Source organism: Callithrix jacchus, chromosome 6, assembly GCF_049354715.1.
Source record: "Callithrix jacchus isolate 240 chromosome 6, calJac240_pri, whole genome shotgun sequence".
Lineage (NCBI taxonomy): Eukaryota > Metazoa > Chordata > Mammalia > Primates > Cebidae > Callithrix > Callithrix jacchus.
Window position 1 is genome coordinate 139408073 of NC_133507.1, and position 25230 is coordinate 139433302.

The 25230-nt window shown below is 42.9% G+C and overlaps 1 long non-coding RNA gene across 1 annotated transcript in view; it reads right to left on the minus strand.

Moving 5' to 3' along the window:
* LOC103793942 (uncharacterized) overlaps positions 1 to 25230 on the minus strand; it is a 136496-nt gene that overhangs the window by 2476 nt on the left and 108790 nt on the right. Inside the window, exon 3 of the long non-coding RNA XR_004744864.3 lies at positions 11249 to 11348. This is a non-coding gene — a long non-coding RNA (uncharacterized LOC103793942). The remainder of the gene's footprint in view (positions 1 to 11248; positions 11349 to 25230) is intronic.

Consider the following 25230-nt stretch of genomic DNA (forward strand, 5'->3'; position numbering starts at 1 on the left):
CTTGAACTCAAACCTGGACCAAGCAAATCTAACAGACATTTACAGAACTCTCCACCCCAAATCCACAGAATATACATTCTTCTCAGCACCACATCACACCTACTCTAAAACCGACCACATAATTGGAAGTAAATCACTCCTCAGCAAATGCAAAAGAATGGAAATCATAACAGTCTCTCAGACCACAGGACAATCAAGTTAGAACTCAGAATTAAGAAACTAACTCAAAACTGCACAACTTCATGGAAACTGAAAAACTGGCTCCTGAATGTCAACTGGATAAACAATGAAATGAAGGCAGAAATAAAGATGTTCTTTGAAACCAACAAGAACAAAGACACAATGTACAAGAATTTCTGGGATACATTTAAAGCAGTGTCTAGAGGGAAATTTATAGCAATAAATGCCCACATGAGAAGAAAGGAAAGATCTAAAATCAAGACCCTCTCATCAAAATTGAAAGAGCTAGAGGAACAAGATCAAAAAAACTCAAGAGCTAGCAGAAGACAAGAAATAACTATGATCAGAGCAGAACTGAAGGAGATAGAGACACAAAAAAATCTTCAAAAAAATTAATAAACCCAGGAGGTGGTTTTTTGAAAAGATCAACAAAATAGACAGATCATTAGCCAGATTAATAAAAAAGAAAAGGGAGAAGAATCAAACAGATGCAATAAAAAATGATAAAGGGGATATCACCACTGATTCCACAGAAATACAAACTATCATATTATTACAAACAACTCTATTCACATAAACCAGTAAACCTGGAAGAAATGGATAAATTCCTGGACACTTGCACCCTCCCAAGCCTAAACCAGGAAGAAGCTGAAACCTTGAACAGACCAATAACAAGGGCTGAAGTTGAGGCAGCAATTAATAGCCTACCAACCAAAAACAGTACAGGTCCAGATGGGTTCATAGCTGAATTCCACCAGTTGTACAAAGAGAAGATGGTACCATTCCTTCTGAAACTATTCCAAACCATACAAAAAGAAGGAATCCTTCCCAAATTATTTTATGAGACCAACATCATTCTGATACCAAAACCGGGCAGAGACCCAACAAAAAAATGAAACTTCAGACCAGTATCCATGATGAACACAGATGCAAAAGTCTTCAATAAAATACTGGCAAACTGATTGCAACAGCACATCAAAAAGCTTATCCATCACGACCAAGTAGGCTTCATCCCAGGGATGCAAGCCTGGTTCAACATATGTAAGTCTATAAACGTAATCCACACATAAACAGAACCAAAGACAAAAACCACATGATATCTCAATAGATGCAGAAAAGGCCTTTGACAAAATTCAACAGCACTTTATGCTAAAAACTCTCAATAAACTAGATATCAAAGGAACATATATCAAAACAGTAAAAGCTATTTACAACAAACCTACAGCCAATATCATACTGAATGGGCAAAAACTGGAAGCATTCCCTTTGAAATCCAGCACTAGACAAGGATGCCCTCTCTCACCACTCCTATTCAGTATAGTTTGGAAGTTCTAACCAAAGCAATTAGGCAAGAAAAAAAATAAAGGGTATTCAATTAGGAAATGAGGAAGTCAAATTGTCTCTATTTGCAGATGACAAGATTGTATATTTAGAAGACCCTATCATCTCAGCCCAAAATCTCCTGAAACTGATAAGCAATTTCAGCAAAGTCTCGGGATATAAAATCAATGTGCAAAAATCACAAGCATTCCTATACACCAATAACAGACTTAAAGAGAGCCAAATCAAGAACAAACTGCCATTCACAATTGCTACAAAGAGAATAAAATACCTAGGAATACAACTTACAAGGAACATAAGGGACCTCTTCAAGGAAAACCACAAACCACTGCTCAACGAAATAAGAGAGGACACAAACAGATGGAGAAACATTCCATGTTCATGGTTAGGAAGAATCAATATCATGAAAATGGCCATACTGCCCAAAGTAATTTACAGACTCAACGCTATCCCTATCAAGCTACCGCTGACCTTCTTCGCAGAACTGGAAAAAACCACCTTGAACTTCATATGGAACCAAAAGAGAGCCCGCATAGCCAAGTCAATTCTAAGCAAAAAGAACACAGCAGGAGGCATCACACTATTGGAATTCAAACTATACTACAAGGCTACAGTAATCAAAACAGCATGGTACTGGTACCAAAACAGAGATATAGACCAATGGAACAAAACAGAGGCCTTGGAGGCAATGCCACACATCTACAAACAACTGATCTTTGACAAACCAGTCAAAAAAAGCAATGGGGAAAGGATTCCCTGTTTAATAAATGGTGTTGGGAAAACTGGCTAGCCATGTGCAGAAAGCAGAAACTGGACCCCTTCCTGATGCCTTACACTAAAATTAACTCCAGATGGATTAAAGACTTAAACGTAAGACCTAACAACATAAAAAAAAATTGAAGAAAACCTAGGCAAAACCATCCAGGACATAGGCATAGGTAAGGACTTCATGACTAAAACACCAAAAGCATTGGCAACAAAAGCCAAAATAGACACGTGGGACCTAATTAAACTCCAGAGCTTCTGTACAGCAAAAGAAACAATCATTAGAGTGAACTGACAACAAACAGAATGGGAAAAAATTTTTGCAATCTACCCATCTGACAAAGGGCTAATATGCAGAATCTACAAAGAACTAAAACAGACGTACAAGAAAAAAACAAACAAACCCATCCAAAAGTGGGCAAAGGAATGAACAGACACTTTTCAAAAGAAGACATATATGAGGACTAACAAATATAGGAAAAAATGCTCATCATCACTGATTATTACAGAAATGCAAATCAAAACCACATTGAGATACCACCTTATGCCAGTTACAATGGCAATCATTAAAACATCTGGAAACAGATGCTGGAGAGGATGTGGAGTGTAAATTAGTTCAACCATTGTGGAAGACAGTGTGGCACTTCCTCAAGGACCTAGAAATAGAAATTCCATTTGACCCAGCAATCCCATTACTGGGTATATATCCAAAGGATTATAAATTGTTCTATTATAAAGACACATGCACAGATATGTTCATAGCAGCACTGTTTACAATAGCAAAGACCTGGAACCAACCCAAATGACCATCAGTGATAAACTGGACAAGGAAAATGTGGGACAAATACATCATAGAATACTATGCAGCCATAAAAAATGATGAGTCCATGTCCTTTGTAGGGACATGGATGAATCTGGAAACCATCATTCTCAGCAAACTGACTCAAGAGCAGAAAATCAAACACCGCATGTTCTCACTCATAGGTGGGTGTTGAACAATGAGAACACAGGGACACAGGGAGGGGAGCACCACATACTGGGGTCTGTGGAGGGGGGGGCCAAGGGAGGGACAGCAGGAGGGTGGAGAAGTAGAGAGGGATAACATGGGGAGAAACAGATATGGGTGATGGGGGAATGGAAGCAGCAAACCACATTGCCATGTATGTACCTATGCAACAGTCCTGCATGATCTGCACATGAACCCCAGAACCTAAAGTACAATTTTTTTTTAAAGTGAAGGGAAAAAAAAGAGATAGTTTCACTAAGGGAGTATCTGTATCTCAGTAGAATGCCCTGAAACGTAACAGTTCAGCCAACCTTCAGTGAAAATCCAGTTGATGAAGGACATCAGACCAGGCATCAGAAAATCAAAGGAAAATGCAACATCTTCCCAAGGATAAAATAAATTACACAAGACAAAAATACAAAGCTGGACGTTCAAAGTCTAAGAAACCTACAGAAGAATGTGGGGGATTTAAAGGAGGGAAAGTTGGGAAATCCATGAAGGTCTCATGGGGCAAGCAGGATGGAAATACATCTTGCTGGGTTTTTTGTTGTTGCTGTTCAAGCCAAGATGAGAATAGGCAAGGCATTTGAAGCGGAGGAAAGGACATGATCAAATATGGAGAAATGCAGGGTGAGTTTCTGCTTTTAGCTGAAGCCAGAGCTAAGAGTACACACAGGGTACCCAGGCAAGATGTCAGTGATAGCAACATTGAGCTCTTAATATATGGCAGGTGGTCTCTGTTGAAGCCTCATGACTCAGTTAAGCAAGTAAGGTGATGCTTCTACTCCCATTTTACTGGTGAAAAAAACTGAACTTGGCATTTTAGCTGAAAGCATGCTTGCTTCCTGGCCCCTCGACCCCAGCCCAGTCTATTAAATCTCTCTCCAGCATGGAGAATTTAAATAATTTGCCCAAGCTCGTATCCCTATTAAGCAGCGAAGCTAGGATTTGAATTCAGACTATCTGAACCACCATGTCATAATTGCAGGGCCAAAAAGTGAAGGGCTCTACATGTCAGACTAGAGAACCCAAATTTAACTTTGCATACCTGGGGTTGTGACATGATCAGAGATCTGCCGAGATTAACAGTAGTGACTAGAATGGCTTGGAGGGGAGAGAGAGCTGAGGCAAGCCCTCGATGAGCAGGGTTGAAGGATAGGGCTACTTACTGCCCAATGCCTGTCTCTCTGACACAGTTCTACTGAAGCTTGGGATCCTGGCACATCTTAGAGTTTTGAAATGGGCTTAAACGGCCCAGTCAAAATGCCTTTTTATTCAATTCCCAATGCATATTCACTAATATGAATGTAAATAATTGTCTGTACATCTATAACTCTGTATCTCCTCTTAACTAGGAATATAATCCCCTGCTTTCCTAAGGCTTCAAGACATCTTAGTGTCAAAAGCTCTTATAGCCAATGGGACTATTGATTAGAGCTGTGTTTCTCATACTATGTTCCAGGGAATACTGGGTTTCATGAAATTCCACCCATCCCCCATTCCTCAAAAAAGGATTCTGTGCTGGTCAAATAAATTTAGGAAAGCCTCTATACTATACGGTCTACCCCCTGGGAGAATTACTATGTATAACTATAAGTTCTGATAACTCCTATAGTAAAGAAACTCGCTTAACTTTGTTTAACCCAGTGTTTTCCAAATGTGTTTAACCAGAAAACACTGCAATCATGTAGCACATACTAAAAACCCAAGACAGGCCAGGCGCAGTGGCTCACATCTGTAATCCCAAAACTTTGGGAGGCCAACATGGGCAGATCACCTGAGGTCAGGAGTTTGAGACCAGCCTGGCTAATGTGGTGAAACTGCGTTTCTACTAAAAATACAAAAAAAAAAAATTAGCACGGGCCTGTAATCCCAGCTACTCGAGAGTCTGAGACAGGAAAATCACTTGAATCCAGGAAGCGAAGGTTGCAGTGAGCTGAGATCGTGCCATTGCACTCCAGCTTAAGTAACAAGAGCAAAACTCCATCTCAAAATAAAAAGAAAGAAAGAAAAAAGACATAGTAATCTGCAGAAAGCTTTTGGGAATACTGCCTTAGGAAATGATTTATCTCATTTTCTTCCTTCATTGTCAATATAATTCTTATGAGGAATAACAGTAGCTGCTATTCATTTAACTCTAGGGTTTGTCCAAGTGCTTTTACCAATATCATCTCATCTTTTCACGTTTGAAGCTTTGGCCCAACGTATCTTTCAACTTCCTTCTTTTACCTTCCCTGAAGCAGAATCTCAAGGGATTACAATTATGTAGGTATATCTCAGAAAGTTAACACCCATGTCTATCTCTTTTTCAGATCAGAAGGGTAAAATTTTCTACTACTTAAGAAAAGTGAGAAAGAGAAATCCATTGCTCCTAACAGATTTTATCAGTTTCTAGGAATTACTTTAAATGCACTTATAATATAAATGTCAAAGATTAACACTTCTCAACTCCCTTAAGAGGTCCCCCTCAGCCATTTTTTTCTGATACAAACTACTTTCTGTTAAGTATTACCTTACAAGGAATGCAATTAATTTAAAATAAAATATTTTAAAAGAAAATGAGGATATTTTAATAAACCATTTTAATTGCTTAATGACTTGCTAAAAATACTTGCATTCAAACACACAGCAAAACCAGAGGGCAATGCTTAACTCAAAGGAATAACTGTAATGGGTTTCAGGCTGTAGGAGGAATATTTGGGAAGGTGAGGGATGGTATTTTTATTCCTCAAATCACCTCACACAGGCAATTGCCACTTTTGTCTATCTATCTGGTTTGTTGTGATCATTGCTACCTCTTCAATTTTCTGATTCTTGGAATGTATAGACATTAAAATTCAAAGTTCTGTGATTCCTGGCTGCATCACTGACTCAATAAATAGCATTTCTGAAACTACCTTTCTCAATTTCTTCATTGTTAATTATAAAATAGCACCACCTAGTAACACTGTGTTGGTGCAAAGATAAAATTGGAACAGATGCAAAGCATCTTAGCACCCTGCCCAACACACAGCAGGAAGTCAGTACATGTGGGTTACAGATGTACATATTTCTTGGCAACTTGTAGAGAGGTAACCAGTAGCCCAGTGGTATGCCTCTGTGATTTCTACTTAGCATGGAAACAAGGGCGAAGACTTGTCTTCTCTCCCCATGGAAACCCAAGAGGACACTCCAGAAGATTGTTAGCTCCTCATCCACCCCACCTCTCTAGCACTGAATCACATTCATTCCACAATGACAGCTGTCCTGGGACCCATCTAAGGTGCCTGACCCTTGGAAAGGGAGGCCCAGCAAGCACTCATTACTTCTTTGCGGCTGTGGTCACAAAACCACGTGAGAGAGTAGGGCACAGAGAGAGATTTAGTAGACTGGGCTGGGGGCAAGGGGCCAGGAAGCAAACATGTTCTCAGCCAAAATGCCAGTTCAGTAGCTTGAATAAAAACCATCCTAACCTCCAAGGCCCTGAGGTCTTCATCTGGAAATGTAAAACCACCGTCAGTAAATTACTATGGACCACAGTACTTTGGGATTTCAAAAGAAACTGGACTGCATGAGTTCAAGCTTGGGTTCTCCCTTTAGCCACCCCTGCATCCTACTCTTTGAAAGGATGAAAGGCTTTTGGTCCCAAATGGTGACTGTAAACGTACCAGAAGCTGGGGTGAGTTGCTATGATGAGGGTGGGGTTGTCCCTAATGCCCCGTTCAATAGTTTGACACTAAGTAGAGGCCCAAAGCTATTGGCCCCATTGCTATTTTCTTCCCCCTTGGCTTCCCAGTGGGCAAAGTTGGCATATCAGACAGCACCTGTATCTACTGTGGATCTCTTCTATCCCTCCAACATCCACCCTAAATTCCCCAAGCCTGGAAAAGAGACACCCTCCTCTCCTCTCTGCAGTCCCCTAGGAATCTTCCACAGGTGGTCTAAGTATCACCTGCAACCAGTGCGCCGGTGAACTTCTGTCCAGCCTGTCGGGCTTTGCACAGTCTCTGAGTCTGGTCACCCCAGGCCCAAGCAGAAAGCTGAAAAACCAGGTGTTGCAGACATGAAGACTATCAGCCTGCTGGGCTGAAAGCATTCCAGTCTCCCACGTTCAGTAGGAAGGGGTGTTTGGCAGGAAGGTCATTAATGCAGACAGTTTATGTTTTCCCAAGCCAGCATTCCTCACAAACAGCTGTGTTTATACAAAACTAGAGACAAGGGAGAGAGGGACGAGAGAAAGGACAATGTCCTGGGGATGACATCATTCTGTCTTGTCTGCTTTGACTCCCACCACTGGTGGTAGGGGCTGGGGGGAACTGCAGAAGGCTGGTGAGTGAGCTCTGTGTAAGTACATGCAGAGTGCTTATACGGAGTGTGTTTATTAGCTATCTATTTTTCCTGCTCTCCACTCTGCTCCTTCCCCACTCACTCCCAGAGCATTCTAATACATTTTGCAGAACACTATTTTTCCTGTAACAGCAACCTCAGAGGAAGGCAAGGCTCAGGGGCTCAGGTTCACTCCTCCTAATCTCTTTAACAAACCCCCTCACAGAAGAAAAGCCTGACAGGAGGCAGTCACTAAAATAAATTAAAACGCATCCAAGGAGAGATTAGCCCCCAAAGCCATTCCCATATCAGACAAAGGCCCCTTTCATGCAGACTCCAGCCACTTGGAGTCCTGTAAGCAGAGATTAGGGAACAAATCTTCAGAACCTAGAAGCACTGGCTCTTCCGGAAACAAACGGGCCAAAACTTAACCTCCTCTGGATAGACCTCAAGAACTCAGCTTCTGCTTAACCTACACTTGGGCTTCTTAAGGCCCTCAACATAAAAAAAAGGGGGCCTCCACTGAGGCACATGGATTCTCCCCAACCCCTCTTTGTTGAGCCAGGTCTATCCCTAACACGATCCAGGTAACCAAGGCCCTTGCCTATTCTGAAACTCAGCCAGAGGACATAAAATGATGATTCCCCAGCCTTCTGCATCAGGGTATCAGGTAGGAGGTCCTTCCACGAAGGTTCAAAGCATAGTCCCTTCTGCACCGCATCTGTACATATCCTCCTGAGCACCTATTTTGGTCCAAGCTGAGCCTTCTGTGACATGCATGTCAGGAGACGACCGGACATGATTTCTGCTTTCAAGGTAACCAGCAGAGGCTGAGATCTGTAAAAGTGCTTCCCCAACCCAGCTGCTGGATCAGCCAGTTGCCCGTGATCCACATGGGAATTCATCTGTGTTCTGGATCTCTCCACGTCCTTGTTTCCTGCTCCTTTTCCCTCACTTCTCCTTGGGATCACTTTCCCACATGAGCTATTCGCATATGTGAAGATTAATATTATGTGTCAACTTGGCTGGGTCATGGTGCCCAGACCTGTGGTCAGACATTATTCTGGATGTTTCTGTGAGGGTATTTCTTAAATAAGATTCACAGTAAAGCCAGTGGATTTGAGTGAAGAAGACTGCCTTCCGTAATGTGGATGGGGCTCACCTAATTGGTGGAAGGCCTAAATACAAGAAGAGACGGCCCTTCCCAAAGCATAAAAGAATTACGCAGCAGATAGAAGTCAGACTTAAGCTGTGGCATCAACTCTGCTTGGGTCTTCAGCCTGGCAACCCATTCTACAGATTCTGGACTTGCCGGTCTCCATAATTGCATGCACCAATTCCTTACAATAAATGCTGTATTTATTTACACACACACACACACATCCTTTTGGTTCTGTTCTCTGGAGAACCATGACTAAGGCAATATGTAAGTCTTTGTCTCAGGCTCTACTTTCTGGAAAACTCAGCCTAAGACAGAAAAATCACGTTGAGTTTGCTATTACCATGGGAGATGAAGACGGCTATCCAGCCAATGGTACCCACAAGAGGAATGTGGACTTATGACTCACACACATGCCAGTGGTGCTTGAAGCCAAGAGAATGCATAGAGTGAAAAGAAACATGACATGGCTCTTCAAAGGCTCAAAAAATATTATGCTGGATTCCTTGTCCTCATTCAAAATAAATTAACCCTACTTCTTTATACAAACTTACTCAAATGTTTTCAGAGAAGGAAAGAAAAAGAAAATCTCACTAAAATAAATAAAAGTATCATTGTACCCGTAAAATATGAGTGCATATATGGTTCTCGCCAGGAACTTAATTTCAACTTGAGATGTTGGAAGACAATTGCCTCATTCACCCCATCCTCCATCTGATCTCATGCTGTCTGTAGCCACAAGGCTACAGTTGCCACATCGGGCTGTACATTTCCAGTCCTCATCTCTTTTCTGTGTTAGCCACATCACTCTGGCTTCCAAAGCAGGGGGAAGATAAGGCCTTCTGTTCTGGAATCAAATTCTCTTCTTTTTTTTTTGAGACACTCTCACTCACTCTGTCACCCAGACTGGAGTGCAGTGGCCCAATCTCGGCTCACTGCAACCTCTGCCTCCTGAGTTCAAGTGATTCTCATGTCTCAGCCTCCTGAGTAGCTGGATTACAGAGGTGCACCACCATGCCTGAATAATTTTTGTATTATTTTTTGTTAGTAGAGACAGGGTTTCATCATGTTGGCCAGGCTGGTCTCAAACTCCTGGCCTCATGTGATCTGCCCACCTCAGCCTCCCAAAGTGGTGGGATTACAGGCGTGAGCCACTGCACTCGACCTGAATTCTTTTTTCAATTAGACTAATCCCTACTCCCATGCTTCTCAATGAAGGCTCATAGAGTCTTGGAGCAGGTCTGGGGTAGAAATGAGAGTGCTGAGATCTGGTCTTGGCTCCAATCACCGTCTCGCTGTGCATGCCTGAGTGCTTCATTTTCTCTCACTGGTGTCAGTCTTCTTGCATAGAAAACAAGGCAGGGTGGGAGGAAGATTGAACCCATAGGTGCTCTTTAAGACCCCTTTCTCATCTAGGACCCTGTCATTCTAAGGTATTGCATGATCCCCCCCAGCACATCGTCCCCTTTCTGAGAAGCTCATAAGGATGCCCATCATGACCTCCTGGACGTGCAGCCCAACATACACACCACATACACACTTCCATCTATGCCCACTGCTCCCTAGTCTGTATCCATCTCAGTACCCACCACCTGCATAGTCTTGCCTCATCTGTCTTCATAGGAAGATGCCAGAACAGGTTGCAGATACAAAAACTCAGATAGAAGGGAAACGCAGCAAGTATGTCAATTAATATTTAATAAAATTTTTTCATAACCTCCTCCTTTAAGAAAATGGAAAAGCTATTTGTCTTTGATATTTCACTTAGCTACTTCTTCAGCCATCGGGGAAAACTCTTTCCTTATTTAGTTCTTGGAGGAAGCTTGACTTACTTTCATCTTTTAATTATTTATACTTATTTCAACATCTGTGCACATTCTGCAACCTCCGACAGTTTTATGCTGCTTATGCCACAAAAACACTGAGGACCTACATTCTCAGGCCAAGAATCTCACTGGTAATGTTCACAGGGGAAAGATGCCATTACTTCCAGGACCATGGCTTGTTCACACGCCCAAGCCTGGAATGTGTCCAGAACCAAGCCAAGGACTTCATTGGCTCCTAATCTCTTCAACTGAAGGAGGGCACCTTACCTAGTTTTTCTCCATTTCCTCCTTTTCTTATTTCCTTCATAGTACCTATTTGCAAATATATACATTTCTACTTTTGTTCCATGGTGTATTGATTATCTGGCTCCTCTGCTGGACTACAAGATCCTTCTGGAAAGATGCTGATTGCATCACTGCATCGTCAGCTCCCAGCATCACGTGTGGCATATAATAAATGGTCAATAAGTGCTGGTTGAATACTGATTCATGAAGCAGCTGGACCAAAAATGTGAGACATTAAATCTCATGACAGATTTAACAACCCTTACCCTTCAGCTGTTCTCTCCCTTGAAGATTGAGAAAGTGAAAATGGGCTGAAAAACATCTGAGTTATGAGGGCCATGAAGGCCGGGAACAAGTTGAAATGGAAGAAAAAACACTTACCTAAGAGTCTGGAAGTCTGAATTCAAGTACCAGCTGTTTCTTTATCAGTGTATGACCAGGACCATGGGCGAGTGTCCTATTCTCTCTGTGCCTCAATTTCCTATAAGATAAGGACATTGCACTTGATTAGTGTTTTTTTTTTTCAAGGCTTTTTAGCAGTAAAACTTCATAATTTATAGAGCATATGAAAAGTAGCATTTTATGAGCAAAAACATTTCTTAAGTTCAAACATATAAGATTTATTTGATATTTACATGAGCAATGAGACAAATGAGGCTGTTTTCATGAATACAAAAATATCACGTCCAGAACTATGAATAAAAGCTGACATCTTTTATTAATCTGACACCTTAATCATACAGTCTCAAAATTCAGATTCACACAGATAAATGGTTTAAGAATGATTATTCAGGCTGGGCATGGTAACTCGTACCAGTAATCCCAGCACTTTGGGAGGCCAGGATGAGAGGATCACTTGAGGCCAGGAGTTTAAAACCAGCCTAGGCAACATAGTGAGACCCTATATCTACAAAAAATTTAAAAGATTAGCTGGGCACAGTGGCTTGCACCTCTGGTCACAGCTACTCGGGAAGTTGCTGTGGGAGGATCGCTTGAGCCCAGAAGGTTGAGACTGCAGTGAGCCAGGATCATGACACTGCACTCCAGTCTGGGCAACAGAGCAGGACCCCATCTCAGAAAAAAAAATGGTTATTCCTAAGATCAACAGATCTGATTTCCAAGTATGTAAGTACGTGCCTAGGAGAGATAACTCTAAAGTAAAGCAGAGACAGGTTAGCTGTTTTCCAAGCCCAGTTCTTTCCCTTCTTCTCAGACAGGTGGACAACATTTCCTAGAGTCCCTTAAAGTTAGATGAGGCCATGTGACAGATTTCTAGCCAATAGCATGTGAAAGGAAGGATGTGCGCTGCATCGCTTCTCGGTCTTTTGGCTAAGATCAAGTGCTGGATGTGCGCTGCACCCAAAGAGCCTTGGACACCCAATCTCTCATGTTCCTTTCCTTTCTGTTGCCTCAATGCAGAGGAACACAGACAACTTGAAAGTCTTGAGTGGAAGATGGTGGAGCCGTAAGAAGGAATAAGTCGGGGACTCCATGTCTCTGCTTGAAGGAGAGTTGTCCAGCATTCAATAACACCAATTTTAGGCTTTGTTCTATTATTTTACTGAAACCATTGTGTAATTTTTTTATAGTAACTAACAGTGCCTAACCACCTGGCAACCCAAGTTAACTTTTTGGAATTCTCAAATACATTAAAGTGTGGTGTCTAATACATGTTGCTTTTATTAGAACTTTTAAAGTGGTTTACATATTTTTAGAATAAAATGTGGATAAAATAAATGTTGCAGTATCCCTGAAACTCCTTCATGAGGCCCCAGGTTTTCATGAAATATATTTGAAAATCACTGGCCTGTATGCTTGCAAAGATCCTTCCCAGATTTAAGGTTTTATTAGTGAATATATTTCCATCCAAAGAGAGTTGTACTGGTCTTTATAAAGAAGAAGTAAGCTCCTTCTGCCTTTGAAATAAAACAGCATCTAAGAAATGCCAAGGGACACATATATTTCTTGCATAACTCTTGTATGTTTAGGGAATTCAGGCCTTCTTAGGGAACTTTGGTTCTAGAATCTTTTTTCTCTGAGTTGTAATAACAATCATGCTAAAAATGGTCCTGATTTTAAGTGGTGACGTAAGTTGTCTAGAAGATTCTTCTAAACAAAGTCAAAATTAAACCAATTTTTTTCTTATGTTGTACTTATAAACAAATGCATTAATAAATGGCACTTTGATGAATCTCAAAATTACAAACTAGAACAAAAACAGGAAAGACTCTTTCCTTCTACTGTGGCCTTCCTTTAGGAATCCCAGTGCTCAGAAGCTGGGGGATGGCCACAATGACCACTGCAATGAACAGAGGCCACACCCAGGAACAAATCAGAAACTTCACCAGGCCAAAAGGAAGCCCAGCCCTAACCCAGAGGCAGAACTTCAGCAGGACTTTTTCTAGCAGCAGAGGAGAGCCAGTCCCTGAAGGGGATAAGGAGAGGATGTCAATGTGGGAAGTCTTGATGGATGTCCAAGTTTCCCAGGTTCTAAATTTATTGTAATTTAATCATGTTCATCTCTGAGGACAGTACTAGGCGATTGCTCTGCAGGGAATTGAAGGCCCTTCGATCATCACTACCTGTCAAGCCTAGGAGCCTTGAAGGGAGGCATTACCCCGTGAGGTAAGGAAGAGATTCAAATGGATTTGGACTCAGGCATGCCTGACTTAGAGCCAATGTCTTGCGTGCTGCCTTGTGACCTTAGGAAAGTTATGTAACCACCCTGACCCCGATAGCAGCTTACAGGGTAAAAATGGCAACTTGAGATGAACTTGATGTTCAAACCAGCCCAACCCCTAAGCCTCATGCCCAGACACAGACCTCTGATTTCCACTCAGCCTCACTCTGCCCCATGGTTCTAAAACATCCTGTTAAGTGCTATACCTCCCAGAAGGAGGGGATGCTCTGTCCTTGTAGACCAGAAACTCAGAAGCCACCCCAGGTCCTTGCCCAAGTTATGTGGTAGAAGGGGAGGGGTTGTTTTGCTTTTTTTCCTTTTCTTCTTTTTTTTTTTCCTTTCCTTTTTCAGTTGCAAAACATTTGAGAAGCTTGAGGAAAACAATCTTTGTGAGCCTCTATAAATATGTAACTCTAGATGGCCTTCCAGCTGGGCCAGGCCTGCCAACTGTCCGTCTGGAGCCCACAAAGTGAAGGAGGGTTTCCATACAAAGGAGGTATTAGTCTCTGGGAGTAGATGAGCCAAAGTTCAACCAAAATAAACTTGCCATAGTCTGAATGCAAGAACAGGCAAAACTAACCCCTAAAACATTAGGGTCCCCAGCATCTCCTGGGCCAGGCTGGAGATCGCCCCCAGATGGAGCTGCTACTTGGGGTGAACATAGGAAAGTGGCTCAAGTGTGTCCTTCACTGCATTGATATGGCTCCTGCCAAATGTCAGAAGATAATGTCGGACTGGTAACAGGTTGGCTTTCTGACTGTCTGCCCTAACTTGTCCATCCTCTATCATCATGCCTAGGTCCTCAAATCTGACATTGGAAAAAAGTAACTTACTGCATTCTCCCTCCAAGGGATTATGTCTGTTTCTATTTCTCAAGATAGTCCTTATACTAGACTCCACTTATTTTCTCTCCAGATTTGCTTGGCCCCACCTGCCCCTGGACCTCATTTGCTTGCTCACTGTCATCTCAGATGCTACCACTGCCATCACTTTATCCTCTAACACTGCCAGCCATCTCGGCCACCCCACAGAGCAGGAGCTGGGCTGTGGCATGGCCTCCAGCATGCCCACTGAGGTGTGAGGTTCAGCAGCTCCACTGCCTACATCTAACCCAGCTGGAGGCTCTGGCTTTCCCTGCAGCTGCCTCAACGGTGAGTCTCTAAATGATAAGAAGCAAGAGGCTGGAAGGAGTCAGCAGATAAGTTCTTCTTCACCTCTGCTTTTTCAAAGGACTGTTCCAAGATCTTCCAACAGTGTTCCTTACCTTTCCTCCAAAGATTTCCCATGGGACCAAACAGCTCACTGTTGGTCTTCTTGTAAGGCTGTGGCAAACTCAGTAACACACGAGAGTTTGTATTTCCTTTCCCTCCTTTCCTGCTTCCTCTTTTGTAGCCCTCATTCTGGCCACCTTAGGACTGCACTTTTCAGTCAAATGTTAGCATGTTTGACTCAGGCTCTCTGTTCTAAAGAACACAGCCTAAAACAGCCTTCATTATGGCTTCTCTCTCTCCAGGTGGAGGCATTAATTTAGGCAAACTGCCCATCTCTAGCCACTTGCTACTGTATTTTCTTCCTCTAACTTCTGTGTCTCCCCAATGGGAGATTTGAAAGTGGGCTTGTATATCTTGCCAGCTGTTGCACAACTGATTATAGTCACTTTATTTTTATTTCATTAATTTTTGGGTTATACCTGGAGTTTGGAGTTTCAGGATGCCCTTGCTTGATTTATCAAAAATCAAATATAAATCTGTGTACACGTCTTTCCTGGGATCTAGAGAGCAATAAAATCCCACTCACACAGACCCTGATCAGACACCGCAATCGTGCAGCAAAACACCGCCAAACCAATCACTTCCACTGGCGGAGTTCACCAAGGGGTAGCATTTCCCAATGTCAGAGCCATGGAATGCCAGTTGTTTGGGATTAGTAGACGTTTGTCTCAAAACTTAAATGACGCTGTATTCAAATACACTTAAGTGGCTCAAGGTTAAACAAAATTAAATCGTTTCCTTCACCCTATAGGATTACAGAGACATGGCTATCATATTGTATAATGTTCTCGCCTGCAGCATTTTCAGAATTTATTGGGACACATCTTTTTTTCCTAAACATCTCATAGGATTGATGCTAAACAAATACTGAGTTTCCATGGCAGAAATTCCAGAAGTATCAGCCCCTGGGAAGAAATCTTCCTACTCTTCAGACTTCAAGTTCCAAAGTCTTTGGGTCCCTTTTGAATACAATTCTTCTGATCCTTTGAGAAAATACTAGAAGTCTACATCTGCAGACCTGTCGAATAAATAAAAGCTGGGCTTAACCATCAAGAACCAACTCTAGGCAATGCCCATTTCCTTCTTCCTGTTCTTTTCCACGTACAGGATCATTTTTTTCATAGTTCTCCCACTTGCTTTCCACATAATGTTACAGCTACTCCGCCCTCCCCTACTAATACCCACTATTAATCTAAGGATGCATTCCCAGCGTAAGGAAGAACCACATATCTCCTTCCTGGCCTGTGTATTCCTACACATGCCCCTGTCCCTACCCAACTCAACTGAGATCAGCAGTTACTGTATGGTGTTCTTTTCTCCTTACCCACCAGTGCTCCCCTAACTCACTTTTCAGCTCTAGGATTAATAAAGTACAACAGAAATCTTGAGAGTGAAGGCTTCAGTAAGCAAAGCAGGATAATGACTCCCATCTCTCTGATAATAAGCTGTGGAAATGGGCTGATGGGGAAAGCCGGTGACCCACATAAATCTCTGTGTTAGTGAGCCTGCCTGCTGGAGCAGCCGCAGCATGCTAGGAGGAGGTCGGAAGGCTGGGAATGTCAGAAATAAAAGGGTCTTTGGAGACCACCTAAATTATCCCCCTTATTTTGCATGGGGAGAGACCGAGGTTCAGAGAAGCCAACTTGTGTGCCTAAGACTACAGCATAAATTCAGAGTGGAGCCACAGACTTACTTTCCAGAGCAAAATCCAAAGCAGTTCCTCCAAGCTGTTTTGGACAAACCTCTTTCTGGGTCTCTTGAGCATTACCATGTACCATCGAACTGGGAAGCCAGTGCTGTCAGTGATGGATTAAAAATTGCAGAGTGGACACTTTTTGTTTTCATTTCTGTGCCTCTGTTTCCCCCTCTCTAAAGGCAGGAGGCACATAGTATGGGAAAAATCATGCTAACATTCTTAGAGGAGGAAATCTGGAAAACAATCCATATTCTGGATTCTCCTAACACAGCCAGATAACTGAGCTTGATTTAACAGTTTAATTCAGGGGAATAAGTACGGGAATGTAGAACAAAGAAAGGAGGAAAAAAAGGATGAATTTTGAGCTCAATTTTTCCCTGATCTAACTAAGCAGAGCATGCCTCTTTTCAACAACCAGGGACCTATAGATTCCCGTGGAAACCAGACCAGAGTCTGAGCACCTAAGACCATAACCTAAAAAGAGAGAAGGGCATCTCTTTTATGTTTTCATATAAATTCTCGCTTAGCTACACAGGGCATGGGGAAGACATCAGCACCATAGTGAAACCCAGATCCCAGCTGATAAGACAGTTCTGAATGGTCCAAAGGAGTCCCTTTGTTAGCGAGCCTGCCTGCTGAAGCCTCTGCAGTCTGGAAAGCTGTGCTGTCTTCCGTGGGCTTTCCAAGTCCAGAAACATGGACTCAGCACACGGTGTTCTGAGAACAAGCCAAGCATGGGGGCAGCTCCCCAGCTGGTGTGTAAGCGATAGCTCACAGCAAAGGAACGTTCCAGGAGAGAGCCATTCCCAATGTCAGTTCTGAGTTCCTTCCCTCCTGCAGGACTGGTATTCAGATGAACCTCTCATTGAAGACTTTTGGGAAAACACAGCCAGAAAAAAACAATGCTTTTTGTGAATCCAACATCCTCTTAACACAGTCCCCTAAAACTCACAAATGCCACTTTGAAGGAGTACTGTTGTTCAGGGTCTCACATAGATTAGCCAAGAGAGAGCAAGGTGGTCTCTACTTGCAGTGCCTTTTACCTCTATGTGTTGATGATTGCTGGCAAACAACACAACACAGACCAACAGGGCGTTTCATCCATAAAAACCTATGCATGCTATCTATCAAATGGTTCCCCTGCATGTATGTGTGTGTGTGTGTGTGTTTGCGTGTGTGTGTGTGTATATGTATGCATGCGTATACAGTCGTATGCCACATAATGATGTCTTGCTCAATGATGGACCATATATACAATAGTGGTCCTGTAAGATGATACCATATTTTTACTGTACCTTTTCTTATTTAGATATACAGATACTATTGTGCTGCAAGTGCCTACAATATTTAGCACAGTAATATGCTGTACAGGTCTGTAGCGTAGGAGAAACAGACTGTATCATACAGTAGCACAGGTGTTTACTAGGCTCTACGGTTAAGGTTTATGTAAATACACCCACCCATGTTCACACAATGATGAAACCACCTAATGACACATCCCAGGAATATATCTTTGTGGTTAAGTAATACATGACTCTGTGTGTGTGTGTGTGTGTGTGTGTGTGTGTGTGTGTGTGTGTTTTAAATTTAGGAAATGTGAGCTCTGCAAACCTGGTGGACAAATTCCCATAAAGGAGGCCCACCAGGCATATCGTGCCACTTTGCCCCCATGCCTGGATCCAAGAAAAGTCCAAGAAAACAAGTCTCTCCTCACCACTGCAACCCCAACTCCTTGGCAAATGCTCCATTGTCAAGCTTTTCCAATCCCACATCATCTCTTGAAAGAAGGAAGGTTAAGGCAGGTGGGGGAAAGGCAGGTTAAGAAGGCAGACTAGGCACAGACTCGGCTGCCTCACTTTTTAATGGTAAGCAGGGACAGGTGACCCCAACCTTCAGCTCTCCTCTCTAGTGCCCTGAAAATTCCTCTTGGCCTTCCTGAACTCTCCAGCACTCCACTCTGGCCATAAACCAACAGACTATCTCTCCACCGAGCCCTCACCACCAACCCCTGATCTTCATTTGTTCCATCCAGGTCTGGAGCCTCTGCGTGACATGAGGTCTGGGGTACCAGTCCAACCTACACCAGGAAATTAAGAAAAGGTCTCAGATGTGGGATTGTGATCCAGACTCCAGGGATTAAGATTTCTTTTCTTCCAGGGAACAATGGTGATTGGAGGAAAGAAAATCCAGAAGCGTACAAGTTGCTCTTCATACTTCCCGGCAGCTTTCTAGAACATATTGTGAATTACTCTTAGGTAATGACATGAAGGACACAGAGTTTGCACCCTTGAGCCAAATGGTGATGTACTGCATGCACCTCAAGTCCAATTCATCACCTCTTGGACTGGAGAAGCTACATGGGGTTGAATAATTAATGTCCCCTGAAGGCCTGGAGACCTCTGGCTGATTCCAACTGTGATGCTCAGTCCTGGAGTCTCTCACGACAGCACATCCACACAGCCATATTCCCAGGAGGAAAAGTTACAGATGGAGTTTGTCAAGTCTAGAGACATCTGAGACACTCTATAGATTCTCTTGTAGGGTCCCTACAGGGACCATGACTTAAAAGATCCTGGGAAGCTTATTTATAATCATTTCAAAATGCCTGAGAGATTGATAACTCAGGCCTATTTTCCTTAGGAAAACCCTCTAAAATATCTAAACTAAACCCCTACAACTATCACCACAATCTACTTTCTCATATCCTTCAAACACTTCCTTGGCCCCTGACCCTTTGGCCAGAGGATTAATTCCAAGCCTCCCCTAACACTTCACCAAAAGTTCATCATGATCTGTACCCGATCTACAATCTTAAACTCAATTCTCATTACAACTATTTATGTTCTCTGTGCCACAGCCACACCAAGCTGATCATTAATCCACAAGCACACATTGTACCTGGACCCACACTGACCTTCCCCTCACCTTCTGCACGGCTACCACACCCATCTACTCTACTCCCTTCTAAGGGACTAGCTCAGTTGCCACATGGGTCTGTGAAGCATTTCACTCTAAGTCAGAATTAACAGTTTCTACTTTTGTCTTGCCATGGAAGGAAATATGAACTTAGAGAACAAGCCAGGATAAAACCTTATTCATTAGTTGATTCATAAACATCTACTGAGCTGCTTGAACATTCCAAGCCCCCAGCACTTTGCTAAGAACTGTCACTCTACAAAATTGAATAAGACACAGTTGGACCTTCCAGCTGCCCATAGTCTAACAGGACAGTCAGATAAAATAACACAAGCCACAGTAAAACATGATGCTTGCTCTATGGACATGTAAATATCATGCTGGGAACGAGGGAGCACCAGGACAGAGGATACATATGCCCAACAAGTAAGCTATTTCAGACCCAAGCTAATTCTTGCTTTTGAAGAAACATCGGTGACCACAGGAAAGGGCCTTGGGAATTATGTTACTGATATGTGGAAAAAATCAGCCTTCCTGGAGATAAACTCAGCAGTAATGTGGACTCTGCTGCTTCAGAAAGCTCTTGGGGGTACTCCTAGCATTATGAACAAGGAATTCTCACATAAAAAAAAAGAATCAGAATTGAAGAGTCCACTTCTAAGTTCCACTCAACTCAATTGAATTCAACAAACAATCCCTGGGCCCCATTGAGTGGCCCTATGGAGTCATCTCCCTGTATCAACAAAGCTCAACCCTTGAAGACAAGGCCCTAATTCCAGAAAGCTAAAGTTATTCCCGGGAGGGCTGCTCCTAGAGAACTTCCTCTAGTCCCTCCATGTAGGACTTGCATTCTCAACTTTCCCCCTGGACTGTCAACTCTTAGGCAGACAGGGACTACGTGGGCTTGGTTCCCTGACTTTCGGATTTCCAGCCCTGGAACTCCACATGTAAGTGAAATATTACTTGGAATCACAAATGCCTGAAACTGAGCAAAACGAAGCTTGTTTTGAGAGCATCAGAACCTGTATTAGTTTCTCATTGCTGCTGTAACAAATCCCTGCAACGTTAGTAGCTTCAAACACGTCACTAAACTCTGGAAGTTAGAAGTCCAATCCAGGTCTCCTTGGGCTAAAATCAAGGTACCAACAGGGCTGTATTTCTTCCTGGGAGCCCCAAGGGGAGAATCCATTTCCTTGTCTTTTCTAACTTGTGACCATGTGTCTTGGCTTATGCCTCTTCTTCATGTTCAAAGTCAACAACATTGCCTCTCCATGACCATTTTTTCCATGGGCACATCTCCCCCTCTGAATTTCCTCATCTGCCTCTCTCTTCTACTTTTAAGGATACTTGTGATTATTTTGGACCCACCTCATCCATGTTAATCTCCCCATTTTCAGCTGATTCATGACCTTAATTCCCTCTTTGCCCTATAACCCAACATATTCACAGGTTCCAGGGATTAGGGCATACATAAGGCATCTTTGGGGGCCATTATTCTGCCTGATCACAAAATTCAATCTACCTCAGCACCAGGGCTCTTTGGTGCACAGATTATAAAGTAACTGGGACTCTGATCACAAAGTACAACCCCACTGTGTGCAGGCTACACGGAGCCCAAACCTGGCTCTTCTGCCCATCGAACTCAGCAAGACACAGCTACTACCAGTTGCCTCCGACTGCTGCATCTACTGCCACATCCTTCTGTTTTGAAGCTGGCTTTCTCAAGACATAGAGAGCAGGAGAACCTATACTGGACTGGAATGGAGCTTCCTAGCAGACAGAGAACTGCAGGGAATAAGGGTCCATGGGAGAAGGCACGTTCTGGGCAGGACCTCCTCACCTCTAAGGCTCCCTCCTCTTTACATCCAGACTAAGAGCCGTGAGCTGGGTGAAGGCAGGGTCTGATTGGTATTCGTTTCTGGATTCCCTTCCTTTTCTTTCTCTGGCCATTGAAGCATGCTCACCTTAGAGAAGGGCAGACCAGAACTGTCAGAGAATTAACACCTTTGGGAACAGCCCTCAGCCAATGACAGAGAGAAGTCAGTGGCTTCCAGCCTCTTTGCCCCTCAGTAGGACAATTCTAATGGAAGTGATTGAGCCTGGTCCCCCGAAGCAGTAATCTTAGTCATTTACACAACGTGGGTCGCCAATTTGTCCCAGTCTATATGAGACTTTTCCCATTTAGCACTGGAAGTCCCATGCCCCAAGAAACGTCTCAGTCCCCAGCAAATGGGGTGGTTGGCCATTGTAAACACAATCTTTCTTCCTTCCCTTCCCCATCTCATTTTCCCACTCCCCACTGATGCTTCCTGGTTTCACCCTCAAATAAACTACTTGTGCCTAAACCCTTATCTCAGAGTTTGCATCTAGAACCAACCAAACTCAAACAAACCCTGAGGTCCAGTTTGCATCCAACTGGCAGAGCTGGTGCACTGTAACCATGCATGTTGTGCACCCCAAGCCTCTAGGGAGTGCCAGTCACATAAGCTATGATGAGAACAATCGTGCTAGTGGAATGCATTGCAGGCCCTCACAACAGCTGGTATCTCTGGCTGTGCCCTCTGTCAGTTTGTTCTAGGATGAAATTCTCCTTTCCTAACCTCTCACCACATGGAAAAAGAAAAGGCACACATTATCAAAGAAAAATCTTCCCATAAAGATGCAGCAGGCTTAATCCTTTCCTGCCCTTCTGGCTGCCATTGCCCTCGCCCTGCCCTGCCCTGCCCTGCCCTTTCCCAGATGTCCCCATTTAGTCATGGTGAGAGCTGAGCAGCAGACGAACAGCAGGACTGCCTGAACACCCTTCACAATTGATTGAGCTGTGACAGCTGGCCTTGCCCCCAGATGAAGGGAGCTCTGTGCAGACAGCGATTATGCGTGGGAAACTAGAGAGCCTTAGTGCCTCTGTGACTCTCAGTCCACTGCAATTAGTAGCCCTGAAAATTAGGAAGGGCTCTCTGAGCTTTAACCTGCCTCCCACAGACACCAGCTCTGCCACACCTGGGGAGATAGCCCACCAGAGGGATGGGAGGCAGTGCTAGCAGTGGACATCTGGCCACCCCTAATGAGGCCAGCCCAGGATGGGAGCTCAGCTAATTGCTCAAATCGGCCATGATGTCTAGCTTCCAGCTGCCTTGTCTGGGAGCACCATTTGGATGTCTCAAGTTTACTGTGAGATTGAGACTGAGAGACCTTGAGGAATGGGGAATGTCAGCTGGGGTTCATGCTGAAGCAATTAAGGGGACATTTGTTGCAGGTGAAGAATGGTGGGACAGTAAAATAAAAATATCACAGCATGCTGTCATCTTACCAGGAAATCCATAGTCCCCAGCTATGATGGGCCATTCCAGGAATACCAAGCATGTGATATGTGGCTTCAGAAGCAGCACAGGAAGGCCAGAAAATGTACTGGGACCTGGAGCGGCCAGATCAGTGCCCTTCCTAGCATTCCTCATCTCACCCTTCCTAAAAACAGAACTCTTCCTTCCCACCCTACTCCCAGACTCCATTTACCCAGAAGCTAAGGAAGTGTAGCCTTCAGGGCCCTTCACTTGCACAGGCCAATTTCAAGACCCCCAGAAAAAGTCCTAGCAATGCTTTACCAGATGGACTTTTTTATGGACTCTTTTTTTTTTTTTTTTTTTGGCAAAGTTTACTAAAAAAAAAAAAAAAAGACTAAAAGACTGTTTTAACCAGAATCAGTTAAGACCACTGTCTTTTTCCACTATGAATTCTCTTCTGCCCCATATTGTCAAGTAACATTGGTATTTGTGTGATTTAGCTAAAAAAGTATTGAATCTAGGCTATATTTAGTTTGGGCTTACTGGGGATATATTTATAGGGTTTAGTTTCTTCTATTTACAGTTCTAGTTCTCCCAGTATAAGAATGACTTCTAGAAATAGTCCTGCTACCCATTGTACTGATTCATCCAATGTCTGGAACAAAGATGCCAGGCCAGAGGGACTATTGTGACATAAACGTATCCTATTGCTCGAGACTGGAAGCGTCTGCACCATATACAAGAACCAACTTTTGAAATATAAGGAGCCAGATGCTAGTACGTGAAAAACTGTTCCGTTTCAGAAGCATAGAATTATAAGTGGAGGATTCTGTTCTAATCAACACTTAGGCAAAGCACAAGTTTCTTGTAACAAGAATATACTTGATAATTCAATGTATGCAATTATAAACAAGCTGTATAATGAAATTAGCCTTTATAAGTCTCTACGTTAAATCAAGAGATTACTCTGACATCAACAAGTAAGGTGTCACCAAAAAAAAAATTGATCATTCCAAAAGCAATAATTCATTAAAGGAGATACAGGCACAGTGCCTCACATCTGTAATTCCAACACTTTGGGATGCTGAGGCAGAAGGATCACTAGAAGCCAGAAGTTTGAGATTACAGTGAGTGACGATTATGCCACTGCACTGTTGTCTGGGCAATAGAGCAAGACCTCACCTCTTAAATCTTTTTTTAAAAAGAGATACAACTTAAATAGGAGTAGTGAATAGACTCTTGAATTTTTTGGTAATCCAATTTTAAATGAGAAGAAAATGATAGAAACATCAGAAAAAAAGAGTCTAATTTCTTGCTGATGGTATTGTCACTGGAAAATAAACCCACAAGATGCCACTACGAGGCCATGAAGGGCAAACTGGAAATGAGTACAATCAATTCAAGTGGTGTTATAATTAGTCACTGCACGAGAAAGCTTAATAACAGCAACAAAAAATCAAACAACTTGATTAAAAAATGGGCAAAGGTCATCATCCTAAATGAACTAACAAAGGAACAGAAAACCAAATACCGCATGTTCTCACTTGTAAGTAGAAACTGAACATTGAGTACATATGGACACAAAGAAGGAAACAACAAACACCAAGGCCTACTTAAGGGTGCAGGGAGGAAGAAGGGAGGATGGAAAAACTGCCTATCAGATACTATGATTATTACCTGGGTTATGAAATCATCTATACACCAAACCCCTATGACATGCAACTTACCTATATAACAAATCTGTATATTTTTCCCCAACTTAAAAGTTAAAAATAAATAAATAAATAAACTGGCAAAGGACTTGAATAGACCATTTCTCCAAAGAAGATATACATATGAAAATGGCCAATAAGCACATGAAATGATGTTTAACATCACTAATTATTAGTGAAATGCAAATCAAATAACAGTGAGATTCCACCTATATCCATTAGGATGGCTAGAAAGAAAGAAAGAGAGAAAGAGGAAAAGGAAAAGGAAAGGAAGGTAAGAGGATTAGCCAGATGTTGTGGTGCACTCCTACAGTCCTAGCTACTTGGGAGACTGAAGTTGGGTGATCACTTGAGCTTGGGAGGTTGAGGCTACAGTGAGGCATGATCACACCACCGCACTCCAGCCTGGGCAACAGAGCAAGAAGGAAGGAAAAAAGGAAGGAAGGGAGGAAAGGAAGGAAAGGGCGAGGGAAAGGGGGAGGGAAACGGGGAGGGAGAGGGGAGGGGGAGGGGAGGGGAGGCAGGGAGGGGAGGGGAGGGAAGGGAAGCAGAAAAGAATAGAGCAAATACTTGCAATGATGTGGAGAAACTGGAACCTTTGCGCACTGTTGGGAATGTAAAATGGTGCAGCTTCTATTAAAAAAAATAAGGTAATATCTCAAAAAACTTAAATATAGAACCATCATAGGATCCAGCCATTCCATTTCTGGGTATTACCCCAAAAAATTAAAAGCAGGGTCTCAAATAGTTATTTGTACACCCAAGTTCATAGCATCATTATTCACCATAGCCAAATGTGGAAGTAAC